Below are 18,093 nucleotides of genomic sequence, written 5' to 3'. Positions count from 1 at the left end.
GGGGCCATGTATTGCATTCCAAAGTTTTCTCTGTCCTTGGTTTAGTACACGCTGAGAGATTTGTGTTTAAAGCAATAAGTACTGCATGAATTTGAAAGTGAAATAGACCTGTGCCTAGTCTTAGAGGAAAACTTGTAAGTAATTGAAAGATTGGTAAAATATTTACCTGTATCAAGTTGAGTGGTTGATATATATATAGCAAATTGAAGATAAACAGGGGGGGCTCCTTGTTAGATAATATGGTCTTTTCTCAGGAAATTAAGCCTCTACTCCCAACTGTAAGACCTGTGCCCCTGAAAGTCAAGGCACCAATATATCCTGGACTGCCGAGAAGTTCTCTGGGCGTCTTATGGTAGTGTTTAAAGATCTGGGATTTTCACTGTAACAAAAAGCCCATTCATACCTTTCTGTAGTAGACCCGATATTGAGATTTCCACTCCGGATGATGCATTGAAAATAGGAAAGGGTTTTCAAAAGAATTTAGCCCAGCAGGAAAGGAAAGGGGTTAAATCAGCAGCGCTTCTTACTGTCTATGTAACAGACTCCAGTTTTTGCCCCCTCCTATCGTACACGCAAGTCCAGCTTCACATTCCAATACGCCTTTAACCCTGTATAGGAATCTCACTTTCTCCCAAGCTCCCGTTGTGTCAATTCTCAGACCAAGAGCTTGTTTGAATCGGTCTAAATGGCATACCCCTCAGCCCGGAAAGGCCCCTAGATCTTCTCTTCCCGTGAAATTTTTTACATTTCCAAGGACAGACTTTCCAGGAACCAGAAGTTTGGTTCCCTGTCATTCACGCTACTACATCACACCTCAGGAATCCCAGGTTCTTTTCTCAGTGGGGTATGGGGACATAATTACCCACCAGGTGGGAGCTATAGTGAACCCAGTCAACTCTACCCTGTCACATATAGGTGGTTTGGCCCAACAGATAGCTTAAAAAAAAAAAAAAAAAAAGGGGGGGGCCAGTCATAGCCCAAGAGTGTCAGGCCTACCTTGCCACTTATGGCCCCTTGCATCCAGGAGACGTTATGTCCACCCAAAGAGGGCATTTGCCCTGTGATATAGTGTTACACACCGCTGGCCCCGTATATGGTTACAAGACACCCGAGCACTGCCGTACAGTATTGCAGACTGCCTTGTAGACAGAGCTCACCTATGCAGGACATGCTACGGGTGTACTGACTCAGCTTCATGGAGACAAACAGAGACCTGTTGCTTATTACAGCGGCCGCCTGGATACAGTGGCAAGAGGAAGTCCCTCCTGTGTTCGGCCTGTGTTGTCTGTCCACCTGTTGCTACGCAAGTCTTCAGAGATTGTTTTGGATCACCCACTGATGGTCCATACCCCACATGATGTACATAGTGTCCTTAATCAAGTACAACCTAGCCACATGTCCATGGCTGGACAGCTGCGACTTCAGTGTGCTATTCTCATGCCTACTAATGTGACTTTGAAAAGGTGCACTGTCCTAAACCCCGCTACTCTTCCCCTAGTTCCCCTGGATCCAAAGGGGGGAGGAGTAGGTGACATGAAGGTGACATGAAAAAGGACACTCTTTTTCTTTCTAGAATGGATCCAGAGGAACAAGATTAGGTTTCCAAACCATATGATTGTCTAGAATTGATGTCTCAGGAAACGGCTGGTCTCTAGTGTGCCTATTCTAATGCTGATTTTGAGCTTTTTGTAGATGGATCCCGTCACCAAGGATGCTACTGTACCAGATATGCTGTGGTCTCAGAACATGAGGTAATCAAGGCAGAGTCAATGCCAGCTCATATGTCTGCACAAGAAGCAGAGCTCAAGGCGCTCATAGAAACGTGCAAACTAGCAGAAGGTAAGACTGTAAATATCTACACTGATTCCAGGTATGCTTTTGGCATTGCACACGGTTATGGGCCTATCTGGAGAGCCAGGGCTTTCCTGACAGCAAATGGCCACCCCATTAAATATGCTGAGGCAGTCCAGCAACTTATGAATGCACTACAGCTTCCCACCCAAGCAGGCATCATAAAGGTAAAGGCACATACCAAAGGCACTGATGGACGGATAAAGGGTAACGCACTGGCAGACCAGGCTGCCAAGAAAGCAGCAAGCACTCCTGTGGCCTCTTAAGTACATCACCTAGACACCCCACCATCTCCACTTGTGTTGAAAGACATCTTAGCCCGGTTACAAGAACAGGCAAGTAAGGAGGAGAAAAATAGGTGGCACAAGATAGGGACTTGCTCTGATACCGTCACTGGACTATGGGGGAGGGGTGAAAAGGTCTGCCTACCACAGGTACTGTACCCAATGATGGCACAGGTTCTGCACGGGAATGTGTACCACTCGAAGACGGCCATGTGTGACACCCTACAGAAACAATGGATTGCCCCCGGGGTTTTCCACCTGCGCAGAAAGGCAGGTACAGAGCTGCATGATATGTGCCACACATAATCAGGGTAGGACAGTGAAAACCCCATCCAAACACACTCCCCGGCCCCTTTACCCATTCCAGAGACTGCAGAATGATTATATTCAGTTGCCTAGGGTAGGGACGTATGAGTATGTGTTGGTCTGCATTGATTTATTTTCAGGTTGGCCAGAAGCCTACCCAGTTGCCGAAGCTACGGCTGAGACAACGGCGAAGAAACTGATGGCTGAGATCATATGCAGGTATGGAGTTCCTGAAGTCATTGAAAGCGATCGGGGCTCCCATTTTACTGGAGAGATCATGTCAGAGGTAATGGCAGCACTGGGGGTAAGTCAAGCATTGCATACTCCGTACCATCCACAGAGTAGTGGAAAAGTGGAGAGACTAAATGGAACTCTTAAGCTTAAAATCCAGAAGGCAATGGCAGAGATTGGTAAACCATGGACAGAATGCCTTCCTCTAGCTTTGTTTTCAGTAAGATATACCCCAAACAGGTAGACAGGACTGTCACCGTATGAGATTCTGTTTGGCAGGAGCCCCAATCTTGGATGTTTCTTTCCACAACAGTTGCAACTCAAGTACCAGGACTTGACTAGCTATGTGCAGGCCTTACATGGACACCTTGCCAAAGTGCATTTAACTGTCTTCAGTTCTCTTCCAGACCCAGACAAGGTTCCTGGACACCATGCCTTTGTGCCAGGAGACCTGGTGTATATGAAAAAGTTTGAGCGCAGAGATTGTCTCCAGCCGAGATTTGAAGGACCTCACACGGTGATTCTGGTCACCCCCACTGCAGTAAAACTTGAAGTAAAGAGCACCTGGATCCACGCCTCACACTGTAAAAGAGACCGAACCAGTGTTTAGTCACAGTAGTGACTGAAGGGAAATGTTGCTGTTGTTTTTGATCCTGGAACTGGGGGCCATCCTCGCCCCTACCTCTTCGGCCCCTATTGTAAATAAGAATCCTGGTCCCACTATTCTCTGGGTAAACCTGACAGCCCCGGTAAATATCTGGTGATTTGATCTCTGTGATGTAGTCAAGTGCCCCGAGACTGAACGGGTGGTAGAGGGAATTATCCAGTTTTATATATGTGTGTTACCAGAAATGACAACAATAATTGTTATTATTGGACCGATGCCACCTGGAATATGGGAGATGATTGGGGATATAAACCTAGCGAAGCCATGTTCCCCAAGGATGGGACGGGTAGGAGCTGTCACCTCCTCCTCCTAAATCTTGAAAGCCCCCAATCTGCTGACCTGCAGACGTTCGTATTGGGAAGGCATTATAATTATGTATTTAGTAGTGGATACCATGGGAATTTAGGCCATATACAGCTCCAGGATATTAGTTTCAGACCAACCAAAGCCCCTGTTACCAGTACACCTAAAACAGGCCCAGGTGAGCGTTTGCAAAATGTAGTTAATGAAGTGATCCCCATTCCAGGTCTCAGTTGGCAAGAAGTTTTCTCCATAGAAACACAAACAGCCCCAAGGAAAAAACCTGTGGTTAGAATGGGTGAGATACAATGTAAGAGTCCAAAATATCTCTGTAGGATGTATTGCTTGTGCTGCTGCGAATACACATCTCTACACACATGCATTGCTTTTTCCTGATGACAACACCACTGCCTGTGTCATGAATCTGTTGAAAAGTTTGAAGTCCACTGATTGCCCAGATTATGTCCCACTAATTCATGAGAAACCCAAACTAAAGGTCCCAGGAGAAGTAACCGTATTAGCTGACAATTACACCTGCTATAATTCCCACGACCCCACAGGTACACTAGTAGGGATCTTCGAGACAGGTTTCTGCAAAGAGAACAGTTCTCTAGATACTGACTTGCTAATTAAACATACAGGTCCTTCTCAAAAAAATAGCATATAGTGTTAAATTTCATTATTTACCATAATGTAATGATTACAATTAAACTTTCATATATTATAGATTCATTATCCACCAACTGAAATTTGTCAGGTCTTTTATTGTTTTAATACTGATGATTTTGGCATACAACTCCTGATAACCCAAAAAACCTGTCTCAATAAATTAGCATATCAAGAAAAGGTTCTCTAAATGACCTATTACCCTAATCTTCTGAATCAACTAATTAACTCTAAACACATACAAAAGATACCTGAGGCTTTTAAAAACTCCCTGCCTGGTTCATTACTCAAAACCCCCATCATGGGTAAGACTAGCGACCTGACAGATGTCAAGAAGGCCATCATTGACACCCTCAAGCAAGAGGGTAAGACCCAGAAAGAAATTTCTCAACAAATAGGCTGTTCCCAGAGTGCTGTATCAAGGCACCTCAATGGTAAGTCTGTTGGAAGGAAACAATGTGGCAGAAAACGCTGTACAACGAGAAGAGGTGACCGGACCCTGAGGAAGATTGTGGAGAAGGACCGATTCCAGACCTTGGGGAACCTGAGGAAGCAGTGGACTGAGTCTGCTGTGGAAACATCCAGAGCCACCGTGCACAGGCGTGTGCAGGAAATGGGCTACAGGTGCCGCATTCCCCAGGTAAAGCCACTTTTGAACCATAAACAGCGGCAGAAGCGCCTGACCTGGTACTTTTTTCTGATGAAAGCAAATTTTGCATGTCATTCGGAAATCAAGGTGCCAGAATCTGGAGGAAGACTGGGGAGAAGGAAATGCCAAAATGCCTGAAGTCCAGTGTCAAGTACCCACAGTCAGTGATGGTGTGGGGTGCCATGTCAGCTGCTGGTGTTGGTCCACTGTGTTTCATCAAGGGCAGGGTCAATGCAGCTAGCTATCAGGAGATTTTGGAGCACTTCATGCTTCCATCGGCTGAAATGCTTTATGGAGATGAAGATTTCATTTTTCAGCACGACCTGGCACCTGCTCACAGTGCCAAAACCACTGGTAAATGGTTTACTGACCATGGTATTACTGTGCTCAATTGGCCTGCCAACTCTCCTGACCTGAACCCCATAGAGAATCTGTGGGATATTGTGAAGAGAAAGTTGAGAGACGCAAGACCCAACAATCTGGATGAGCTTAAGGCCGCTATTGAAGCATCCTGGGCCTCCATAACATCTCAGCAGTGTCACAGGCTGATTGCCTCCATGCCACGCCGCATTGAAGCAGTCATTTCTGCCAAAGGATTCCCGACCAAGTATTGAGTGCATAACTGAACATTATTATTTGATGGTTTTTTTGTTTGTTATTAAAAAACACTTTTATTTGATTGGACAGGTGAAATATGCTAATTTATTGAGACAGGTTTTTTGGGTTATCAGGAGTTGCATGCCAAAATCATCAGTATTAAAACAATAAAAGACCTGACAAATTTCAGTTGGTGGATAATGAATCTATAATATATGAAAGTTTAATTGTAATCATTACATTATGGTAAATAATGAAATTTAACACTATATGCTAATTTTTTGAGAAGGACCTGTACACAATAAATGTACGACATTTATTGGTTATGTGGAGATGGTAAGCTCCGTCCCAAGTTGCCTAATGCCTGGATGGGCCAATGCACCCTTGTTAAACTAGCCATGCAGTTCAACATTTTATCTTGGGATCCAAAGATACCTGATGAACCTACCAGAAAGAGGAGAAGCCTTGATCAGCTCCACATGAGTTATGAAGGAGATCCACTAGTATATATTGATACCATTGGAGTGCCAAGGGGGGTGCCTGACCGGTTTAACCCCTTTCCGACCCATGACGCCACATAGGCGTCATGAAAACCCGTGCCTTCCCGACCCATGACGCCTATGTGGCGTCATGGAATGATCGCGTCCCTGCAGATCGGGTGAAGGGGTTAACTCCGATTTCACCTGATCTGCAGAGACAGGGGGAGTGGTGCTTCAGCCCAGGGGGGGTGGCTTCACCCCCCCGTGGCTACGATTGCTCTGATTGGCTGTTGAAAGTGAAACTGCCAATCAGAGCGATTTGTAATATTTCACCCAAAAAAACGGTGAAATATTACAATCCAGCCATGGCCGATGCTGCAATATCATCGGCCATGGCTGGAAAACCTAATCTGCCCCCACCCCACCCCACCGATCGCCCCCCCAGTGCTCCGTTACGTGGCCGCCCCCCCTAAATCGTCTTGCCCGCTCCTCCGTCCTCCTGTCCGCTCCCCCCGTGCTCCGGTGCCCCCTCCCTGTGCTCCGGTCCCCCCCCCCCGTGATCCGATCACCCCCCCTACATACTTACCGGGCCTCCCAGTGTCCGTCCGGCTTCTCCATGGGCGCCGCCATCTTCCAATATGGCGGGCGCATGCGCACTGCGCCCACAGAGTCTGCCGGCTGGCAGATTCGTTCCAGATGTATTTTGATCACTGCGATATAGCCTATCACAGTGATCAAAATGAAAAAAAAGTAAATGACCCCCCTTTATCACCCCCATAGGGACAATAATAAAAATAAATAAAATATATATTTTTTTTTTCTGCTAGGGTTAGGGTTAGAACTAGGGTTAGACTTAGGGTTAGAATTAGGGTTAGGGGTAGGGTTAGGGCATGTGCACACAGTGCGGATTTGGCTGCGAATCCGCAGCGGATTGCCGCGGATCCGCAGCGGATTGGCCGCGGATCCGCAGCGGATCCGCAGCGGATCCGCAGCGGATTGGCCGCGGATCTGCAGCGGATTGGCCGCTGCGAATTCGTAGCAGTTTTCCATCAGGTTTACAGTACCATGTACACCTATGGAAAACCAAATCTGCTGTGCCCATGGTGCGGAAAATACCGTGCGGAAACGCTGTGTATTTTCCGCAGCATGTCAATTTTGTGCGGATTCCGCAGCGTTTTACACCTATTCCTCAATAGGAATCCGCAGGTGAAATCCGCACAAAAAAACACTGGAAATCCGCTGTAAATCCGTAGGTAAAACGCAGTGCCTTTTAGCTGCGGTTTTTTCAAAAATGGTGCGGAAAAATCTCACACGAATCCGCAAAGTGGGCACATAGCCTTAGGGTTAGGGTTGGAATTAGAGTTAGGGTACCGTCTCACAGTGGCACTTTGATCGCTATGACGGTACGATCTGTGACGTTCCAGCGATATCCATACGATATCGCTGTGTCTCACACGCAGCAGCGATCAGGGACCCTGCTGAGAATCGTACGTCGTAGCAGATCGTTTGGAACTTTCTTTCGTCGCTGGATCTCCCGCTGTCATCGCTGGATCGTTGTGTGTGACAGCGATCCAGCGATGCGTTCGCTTGTAACTAGGGTAAACATCGGGTTACTAAGCGCAGGGCCGCGCTTAGTAACCCGATGTTTACCGTGGTTACCAGCGTAAAAGTAAAAAAAAAAAAAAAACGTACATACTCACATTTCGGTGTCCTTCAGGTTCCTTGCCGTCTGCTTCCCGCTCTGACTGTCTGCCGGCCGGAAAGTGAGAGCACAGCACAGCAGTGACGTCACCGCTGCGCTCTGCTCTCACTGTACGGCGGCACTCAGTCAGAGCGGGAAGCAGACGGCAAGGGACCTGAAGGACACCAAAATGTGAGTATGTAGGTTTTTTTTTTTTTACTTTTACGCTGGTAACCACGGTAAACATCGGGTTACTAAGCGCGGCCCTGCGCTTAGTAACCCGATGGTTACCCGGGACTTTGGCATCGTTGGTCGCTGGAGAGCGGTCTGTGTGACAGCTCCCCAGTGACCACACAATGACTTTCCAACGATCACGGCCAGGTCGTATCGCTGGTCGTGATCGTTGGTAAATCGTTATGTGAGACGGTACCCTTAGGGTTGGAATTAGGGCTAGGGTTGGAAATAGGGTTAAGATTAGGCTTGTGGTTAGGGTTACGGATAGGGTTAGGGTTGTGTTGGGGTTACAGTTGTGGGTAGGGTTGGGATTAGGGTTAGGATTAGGGTTGGATTTAGGGTTACGGGTGTGTTGGGGTTAGGGTTGTGATTAGGGGTGTGTTGGGGTTAGGGTTGTGATTAGGGTTATGGCTACAGTTGGGATTAGGGTTAGGGGTGTGTTGGGATTAGTGTTGAAGTTAGAATTGAGGGGTTTCCACTGTTTAGGCACATCAGGGGTCTCCAAACGCAACATGGCGCCACCATTGATTCCAGCCAATCTTGCGTTCAAAAAGTCAAATGGTGCGCCCTCCCTTCCAAGCCCCGAGGTGCGCCCAAACAGTGGTTTACCCCCACATATGGGATACCAGCGTACTCAGGACAAACTGGGCAACAACTATTGGGGTCCAATTTCTCCTGTTACCCTTGCAAAAATAAAAAATTACTTGCTAAAACATAATTTTGAGGAAAGAACAATTATTTTTTTATTTTCACGGCTCTACGTTATAAACTTATGTGAAACACTTGGGGGTTGAAAGTGCTCACCACACATCTAGATAAGATCCCTTTGGGGTCTAGTTTCCAAAATGGGGCCACTTATGGGGTGTTTCTACTGTTTAGGCACATCAGGGGCTCTGCAAATGCAACGTGACGCCCGCAGACCATTCCATCAAAGTCTGCATTTCAAATGTCACTACTTCCCTTCCGAGCCCTGACGTGCGCCCAAACAGTGGTTTACCCCCACATATGGGGTACCAGCGTACTCACAACAAACTGGGCAACAAATATTGGGGTCCAATTTCTCCTGTTACCCTTGTGAAAATAAACAATTGCTTGCTAAAACATCTTTTTTGAGGAAGGAAAAATGATTTTTTATTTTCACGGCTCTGCGTTGTAAACTTCTGTGAAGCACTTGGGGGTTGAACGTGCTCACCACACATCTAGATAAGTTCCTTGGGGGGTCTAGTTTCCAAAATGGGGTCACTTGTGGGGGGTTTCTACTGTTTAGGCACATCAGGGGCTCTGCAAACATAACATGATTCCCGCAGACCATTCCATCAAAGTCTGCATTCCAAATCGTCACTACTTCCCTTCCGAGCCCCGCCATGTGCCCAAACAGTGGTTTACCCCCACATATGGGGTATCAGCGTACTCAGGAGAAACTGGACAACAACTTTTGGGGTCAAATTTTTCCTGTTACCCTTGGGAAAATTAAAAAATTCTGGGCTAAAAAAATATTTTTGAGGAAAGAAAACACATTTTTTATTTTCACGTCTCTGCGTTATAAACTTCTGTGAAGCACTTGGGGGTTCAAAGTGCTCACCACACAACTAGATAAGTTCCCTTGGGGGTCTAGTTTCCAAAGTGGGGTCAATTGTGGGGAGTTCCTACTGTTTAGGCACATCAGGGGCTCTGCAAACGCAACGTGACGCCCGCAGAGCATTCCATTAAAGTCTGCATTTCAAAACGTCACTACTTCCCTTCCGCTCCCCGACGTGTGCCAAAACAGTGGTTTACCCCCACATATGGGGTATCAGCGTACTCAGGAGAAACTGCACAACAACTTTTGGGGTCCGATTTCTCCTGCTACCCTTGGGAAAATAAAAAATTGTGGGTTAAAAAATCATTTTTGAGGAAAGAAAAATAATTTTTTATTTTCATGGCTCTGCGTTATAAACTTCTGTGAAACACTTGAGGGTTCAAAGTGCTCACCACACATCTAGATTAGTTCCTTGGGAGGTCTAGTTTCCAAAATGGGGTCACTTGTGTGGGAGCTCCAATGTTTAGGCACACAGAGGCTCTCCAAACGCGACATGGTGTCCGCTAATGATTGGAGCTAATTTTCCATTCAAAAAGCCAAATGGCGTGCCTTCCCTTCCGAGCCCTGCCGTGCGCCCAAACAGTGGTTTACCCCCACATATGGGGTATCATCGTACTCAGGACAAACTGGACAACAACATTTGGGGTCCAATTTCTCCTATTATCCTTGGGAAAATAAAAAACTCCGGGCTAAAAATAATTTTTGAGGAAAGAAAAATATTTTTTTATTTTCATGGCTCTGCGTTATAAACTTCTGTGAAGCACCTGGGGGTTTTAAGTGCTCACTATACATCTAGATTAGTTCCTTGGGGGGTCTAGTTTCCAAAATGGGGTCACTTGTAGGGGAGCTCCAATGTTTAGGCACACAGGGGCTCTCCGAACGCAACATGGTGTCCACTAACGATTGGAGCTAATTTTCCATTGAAAAAGTCAAATGGCGCGCCTTCCCTTCCAAGCCTTGCCGTGCACCCAAACAGTGGTTTACCCCCACATATGAGGTATCGGCGTACTCAGGAGAAATTGCCCAACAAATTTTAGGATCCATTTTATCCTGTTGCCCATGTGAAAATGAAAAAATTGAGGCTAAAAAAATTTTTTTGTTTAAAAAAAGTACTTTTTCATTTTTTACGGATCAATTTGTGAAGCACCTGAGAGTTTAAAGTGCTCACTATGCATCTAGATAAGTTCCTTGGGGGGTCTAGTTTCCAAAATGGGGTCACATGTGGGGGAGCTTCAATGTTTAGGCACACAGGGTCTCTCCAAACGCGACATGGTGTCCGCTAACGATGGAGATAATTTTTCATTCAAAAAGTCAAATGGCGCGCCTTCCCTTCCGAGCCTTGCCGTGCACCCAAACAGTGGTTTACCCCGACATATGAGGTATCGGCGTACTCAGGAGAAATTGCCCAACAAATTTTAGGATCCATTTTATCCTGTTGCCCATGTGAAAATGAAAAAATTGAGGCTAAAAATTTTTTTTGTGAAAAAAAAGTACTTTTTCATTTTTACAGATCAATTTGTGAAGCACCTGGGGGATTAAAGTGCTCACTATGCATCTAGATAAGTTCCTTGGGGCGTCTAGTTTCCAAAATGGGGTCACTTGTGGGGGAGCTCCAATGTTTAGGCACACGGGGGCTCTCCAAACGCGATATGGTGTCCGCTAAAGATTGGAGCCAATTTTTCATTGAAAAAGTCAAATGGCGCTCCTTCGCTTTCGAGCCCTGCCGTGCGCCCAAACAGTGGTTTACCCCTACATATGAGGTATCATCGTACTCAGGACAAATTGGACAACAACTTTTGTGGTCCAGTTTCTCCTTTTACCCTTGGGAAAATAAAAAAATTGTTGCTAAAAATCATTTTTGTGACTAAAAAGTTAAATGTTCACTTTTTCCTTCCATGTTGCTTCTGCTGTTGTGAAACACCTGAAGGGTTAATAAACTTCTTGAATGTGGTTTTGAGCACCTTGAGGGGTGCAGTTTTTAGAATGGTGTCACTTTTGGGTATTTTCAGCCATATAGAACCCTCAAACTGACTTCAAATGTGAGGTGGTCCCTAAAAAAAATGGTTTTGTAAATTTTGTTGTAAAAATGAGAAATCACTGGTCAAATTTTAACCCTTATAACTTCCTAGCAAAAAAAAAATTTCTTTCCAAAATTGTGCTGATGTAAAGTAGACATGTGGGAAATGTTATTTATTAACTATTTTGTGTCACATAACTCTCTGGTTTAACAGAATAAAAATTCAAAATGTGAAAATTGCGAAATTTTCAAAATTTTCGCCAAATTTCCGTTTTTTTCACAAATAAACTCAGAAATTATAGACCTAATTTACCACTAACATGAAGCCCAATATGTCACGAAAAAACAATCTCAGAACCGCAAGGATCCGTTGAAGCGTTCCTGAGTTATTACCTCATAAAGGGACACTGGTCAGAATTGCAAAAAACGGCAAGGTCATTAAGGCCAAAATAGGCTGGGTCATGAAGGGGTTAAAAGCCCAGAACCAGATTTATGCTGGCTTTGCTTCTATAATCCCACAGGTGCAGATTAATAAAAATGTTGAATGGATCAAATATATATATTACAGTGAACAAAGATTTGTCAATTATAGCTGTGATGCCTTTTAGGGTATAGTTGAGGATTTGGGCCCTAATACTTGTATGACCCGTGCTGCAACCCGACCTAAGAGAATTACACTGAATCCTGTTCAGACAAGATCACATGCAGTGACATAAGAAGCTGACACAGGATTGTGGTTGGTGGATAGTGGGGACTAGGGTTGAGCGAAACGGGTCGATCATTTTCAAAAGTCGCCGACTTTTGGCTAAGTCGGCGTCTCATGAAACCCGATCCGACCCCTGTGCTTGTCGGCCATGCGGTACGCGACTTTCGCGCCAAAGTCGCGTTTCAATGACGCGAAAAGCGCCATTTCTCAGCCAATGAAGGTGAACGCAGAGTGTGGGCAGCGTGATGACATAGATCCTGGTCCCCACCATCTTAGAGAAGGGCATTGCAGTGATTGGCTTGCTGTCTGCGGCGTCACAGGGGCTATAAAGGGGCGTTCCCGCCGACCGCCATCTTACTGCTGCTGATCTGAGCTTAGGGACAGGTTGCTGCCGCTTCATCAGAAGCAGGGAGAGCGTTAGGCAGGGTCCACTAACCACCAAACCGCTTGTGCTGCAGCGATTTCCACTGTCCAACACCACCTTCGGTGTGCAGGGACTGTGGAAGCTATTTTTTTTTTTTTTTCCCCTCAGCGCTGTAGCTCATTGGGCTGCCCTAGAAGGCTCCGTGATAGCTGTATTGCTGTGTGTACGCCACTGTGGAAACCAACTGCTTTTTTCAAAGCACATATCCTCTTGTTCCTTCCTTTCTGCACAGCTATCTTTTCTGTTTTTCCACACTTTTTATTTAATTTGTGCATCAGTCCACTCCTATTGCTGCCTGCCATACCTGGCTTACATTACTGCAGGGAGATAGTAATTGTAGGACAGTTTTTTTTTTTTTTTTGTTTTTTTTTTTTGTGGGAGATTAAGATTGGCATTTCTGCTACAGTGCCATCCCTGTGTGTGCCATCTCTCACTGAGTGGGCCATAGAAAGCCTATTTATTTTTTCCGTGATTTGTGTTCTAAAATCTACCTCAACACAAAAACAGTACATCAATCAGTGGGAGAAAAATATTGGCCTCAGTCAGGGCTTGTGTGCCACTGCTGTGTGTGCTATCTCTCATTCAGTGGGCTATAGCAAGCCTATTTTTTTTTTTTTTTTTTAATATTATTTGGTTTCTAATTCTCCCTGAAAAAAAAAAAAAAAACCTAAAAAAACAGTGGGAGAATAATATTGCCCTTTCAGCTTGTGTGCCAGTCTTGACTCCTGGGTGTGCCACCTCTCTCCCTCTCATTCAGTGGGCCATAGAAAGCCTATTTATTTTTTTTTTTAAATATTATTGGGTTTCTAAAGTCTCCCTGAAAAAACAAAAAATACATAAAAAAACAGTGGGAGAGTAATATTGCCATTTCAGCTTGTGTGCCAGTCTTGACTCCTGGGTGTGCCACCTCTCTCCCTCTCATTCAGTGGGCCATAGAAAGCCTTGTTTTTTTGTTTTTTTTTTAATATTATTTGGTTTCTAAAGTCTCCCTGAAAATAAAAAAAAAAAACATAAAAAAACAGTGGGAGAGTAATATTGCCATTTCAGCTTGTGTGCCAGTCTTGACTCCTGGGTGTGCCACCTCTCTCTCTAATTGTGGGCCATAGAAAGCCTATTTATTTTTTGGTTTTTTTAATATTATTTGGTTTCTAAAGTCTCCCTGAAAATAAAAAAAAAAAATACATAAAAAAACAGTGGGAGAGTAATATTGCCCTTTCAGCTTGTGTGCCAGTCTTGACTCCTGGGTGTGCCACCTCTCTCCCTTTCATTCAGTGGGCCATAGAAAGCCTATTTATTTTTTGGTTTTTTTAATATTATTTGGTTTCTAAAGTCTCCCTGAAAATAAAAAAAAAAAATACATAAAAAAACAGTGGGAGAGTAATATTGCCATTTCAGCTTGTGTGCCAGTCTTGACTCCTGGGTGTGCCACCTCTCTCCCTCTCATTCAGTGGGCCATAGAAAGCCTTGTTTTTTTGTTTTTTTTTTAATATTATTTGGTTTCTAAAGTCTCCCTGAAAATAAAAAAAAAAAACATAAAAAAACAGTGGGAGAGTAATATTGCCATTTCAGCTTGTGTGCCAGTCTTGACTCCTGGGTGTGCCACCTCTCTCTCTAATTGTGGGCCATAGAAAGCCTATTTATTTTTTGGTTTTTTTAATATTATTTGGTTTCTAAAGTCTCCCTGAAAATAAAAAAAAAAAATACATAAAAAAACAGTGGGAGAGTAATATTGCCCTTTCAGCTTGTGTGCCAGTCTTGACTCCTGGGTGTGCCACCTCTCTCCCTTTCATTCAGTGGGCCATAGAAAGCCTATTTATTTTTTGGTTTTTTTAATATTATTTGGTTTCTAAAGTCTCCCTGAAAATAAAAAAAAAAAATACATAAAAAAACAGTGGGAGAGTAATATTGCCATTTCAGCTTGTGTGCCAGTCTTGACTCCTGGGTGTGCCACCTCTCTCCCTCTCATTCAGTGGGCCATAGAAAGCCTTGTTTTTTTGTTTTTTTTTAATATTATTTGGTTTCTAAAGTCTCCCTGAAAATAAAAAAAAAAACATAAAAAAACAGTGGGAGAGTAATATTGCCATTTCAGCTTGTGTGCCAGTCTTGACTCCTGGGTGTGCCACCTCTCTCTCTAATTGTGGGCCATAGAAAGCCTATTTATTTTTTGGTTTTTTTAATATTATTTGGTTTCTAAAGTCTCCCTGAAAATAAAAAAAAAAAATACATAAAAAAACAGTGGGAGAGTAATATTGCCCTTTCAGCTTGTGTGCCAGTCTTGACTCCTGGGTGTGCCACCTCTCTCCCTTTCATTCAGTGGGCCATAGAAAGCCTATTTATTTTTTGGTTTTTTTAATATTATTTGGTTTCTAAAGTCTCCCTGAAAATAAAAAAAAAATACATAAAAAAACAGTGGGAGAGTAATATTGCCATTTCAGCTTGTGTGCCAGTCTTGACTCCTGGGTGTGCCACCTCTCTCTCTAATTGTGGGCCATAGAAAGCCTTTTTATTTTTTTCCTTCATTTGTGTTTTAAAATCAACCTCAACACAAAAACACTACATCAATCAGTGGGAGAAAAATATTGGCCTCAGTCAGGGCTTGTGTGCCACTCCTGTGCGTGCCATCTCTCATTCAGTGGGCCATAGAAAGCCTTGTTTTTTTGTTTTTTTTTTAAATATTATTTGGTTTCTAAAGTCTCACAGAGAAAAAAAAAAAAATAAATTAGGTGGGAGATTAATATTGACATTAGTGCTTGAGTGACAGTCCTGCGTGTGTGTCATCTCTGTGATTTGGTGTCACAGAAAACAGAGTGTGTAACATTGTGCCTGATTTTCCTTGTGGTCTCACCAACCTGTTAAGGGATATTGAAATCATACTGAAGTTATAGCTCACCGTGTAAGTTGTTTGACAGCAACAAATAAAGTTAGTTTGGTTACGATTTTTAAACAATGAGGAAGTCTGGTGCAAGAGGTCGTCGTGGGCGTTCATTGTCAGCTGGTAATGATGGTAGTGGTAGTGGAGCATCAGGTGGTCGTGGGGATAAAAATATTCCACCTAAGTCTGGAGCTGTGGAGCCAGTTTCGTCGTCAGGCTACACAAGGCCTCGAACGCTCTCTTTTCTGGGAGTAGGAAAACCGCTTTTAAAGGCTGAGCAGCAACAGCAAGTTTTGGCTTACATTGCAGACTCAGCCTCTAGCTCTTTTGCCTCCTCTTCCGAAACTGGTAAATGTAAAAGCAGCGCGTCGCTTGTGGATGTTCACGGTCAGGGACAAGTCGCTTCCTTGTCCTCCTCAGCAAAAACTACAACAAGAGAGAAGGATGCAGCAGGCGACACAACGGGTCACTCCATGGAGCTCTTTACACATACCGTCCCTGGCTTAGAAAGTGAAACATTTAACAGGCCATGCCCATTACAAGTAGATTCTGACATGGAGTGCACTGATGCACAGCCACAGCCAGAGTACTATGCTGCTCCTTTGACTCAGACCACCACATTGCCCTCTCAGGGTACAGATCCACAATCAGACCCTGATGAGACTATGTTGCCCCGCCACGAACGCTATACCACCGACCGACACAGTGACACAGACGAAGTTGCACACGAGCTCGAAGAGGAGGTAATAGATGACCCAGTTATTGACCCCGATTGGCAGCCATTGGGGGAACAGGGTGCAGGCGGCAGTAGTTCAGAAGCGGAGGTGGAGGAGGGGCCGCAGCAGGCATCAACATCGCAACAGGTTCCATCTGCCGGGCCCGTATCTGGCCCAAAACGCGTGTCAAAGCCAAAACCTGTTGGAGGACAGCGTGGCCATCCGGTTAAAGCTCAGTCTGCAATCCCTGAAAAGGGATCCGAGTCTAGGAAGAGTGCAGTCTGGCATTTTTTTAAACAACATCCAACTGATCAGCGCAAAGTCATCTGTCAAAAATGTTCAACTAGCTTAAGCAGAGGTCAGAATCTGAAAAGTCTAAATACTAGTTGCATGCATAGACACTTAACCACCATGCATTTTCAAGCCTGGACTAACTACCAAACGTCCCTTAAGGTTGTAGCACCCTCGGCCAATGAAGCTAGTCAGCAACGCAACATCCCTTCCGTCACTGTAAGGCCACCATTTTCCGCACCACCGGCAGTATCTGTGCAGGTTTCTTTGCCAGCCAAAAGCAGTCAGGGTCAGGGAATCACCAGTTTAGTAGGAGGAAATATTGCATCTAGGGCACCGGCGGAAACAATACCGTCTCCAACCGTCTCTCAGTCTGCCATGTACACCGGCACACCCGAAAGTTCCACGATCTCCTGCTCTCCAGTCCAGCTCACCCTACATGAGACTCTGGTTAGAAAAAGGAAGTACTTATCCTCGCATCCGCGTACACAGGGTTTTAACGCCCACATAGCTAGACTAATCTCGTTAGAGATGATGCCCTACCGTTTAGTTGAAAGCGAAGCTTTTAAAGCCCTGATGGAGTACGCTGAACCACGATACGAGCTACCTAGTCGACACTTTTTTTCCAGAAAAGCCATCCCAGCCCTGCACCAGCATGTTAAACAGCGCATCGTCCATGCACTTAGGCAATCTGTGAGTACAAAGGTGCACCTGACTACAGATGCATGGACCAGTAGGCATGGCCAGGGACGTTATGTGTCCATCACGGCACACTGGGTGAATGTGGTGGATGCAGGGTCCACAGGCGACATCAATTTAGGGACAGTTGTGCCTAGCCCACGGTCTAGGAAACAGTTGGCTGTAGGCGTTCGCACCCCCTCCTCCTCCTCCTCGTCCTCCTGCAGAAGCTACAGCTCTTCCACAGAACGCAGTCGGCCAACCACTCCATCGGCAGATGACACTGTTGCACACCAGTTGTCCCATTATGGGCCAGCTACTGCCAAGCGTCAGCAGGCTGTATTGGCTATGAAGTGTTTGGGCGACAACAGACACACCGCGGAAGTTCTGTCCGAGTTCTTGCAACAAGAAACGCAGTCGTGGCTGGGCACAGTAGATCTTGAGGCAGGCAAGGTAGTGAGTGATAACGGAAGGAATTTCATGGCTGCCATCTCCCTTTCCCAACTGAAACACATTCCTTGCCTGGCTCACACCTTAAACCTGGTGGTGCAGTGCTTATTGAAAACTTATCCTGGGTTCTCCGACCTGCTCCTCAAAGTGCGTGCACTTTGCTCACATATCCGACGTTCGCCTGTACACGCCAGCCGTATGCAGACCTATCAGCGGTCTTTGAACCTTCCCCAGCATCGCCTAATCATAGACGTTGCAACAAGGTGGAACTCAACACTGCACATGCTTCAGAGACTGTGCGAACAGAGGCGTGCTGTTATTTATTTGTGGGAGGATACACGGGCAGGCAGTAGGATGGCAGACATGGAGTTGTCAGGTGTGCAGTGGTCGAAGATACAAGACATGTGTCAAGTCC

The sequence above is a fragment of the Ranitomeya variabilis genome, chromosome 4, assembly GCF_051348905.1.
Source record: "Ranitomeya variabilis isolate aRanVar5 chromosome 4, aRanVar5.hap1, whole genome shotgun sequence".
Lineage (NCBI taxonomy): Eukaryota > Metazoa > Chordata > Amphibia > Anura > Dendrobatidae > Ranitomeya > Ranitomeya variabilis.
Note: the sequence above shows the minus strand (reverse complement) of the source record.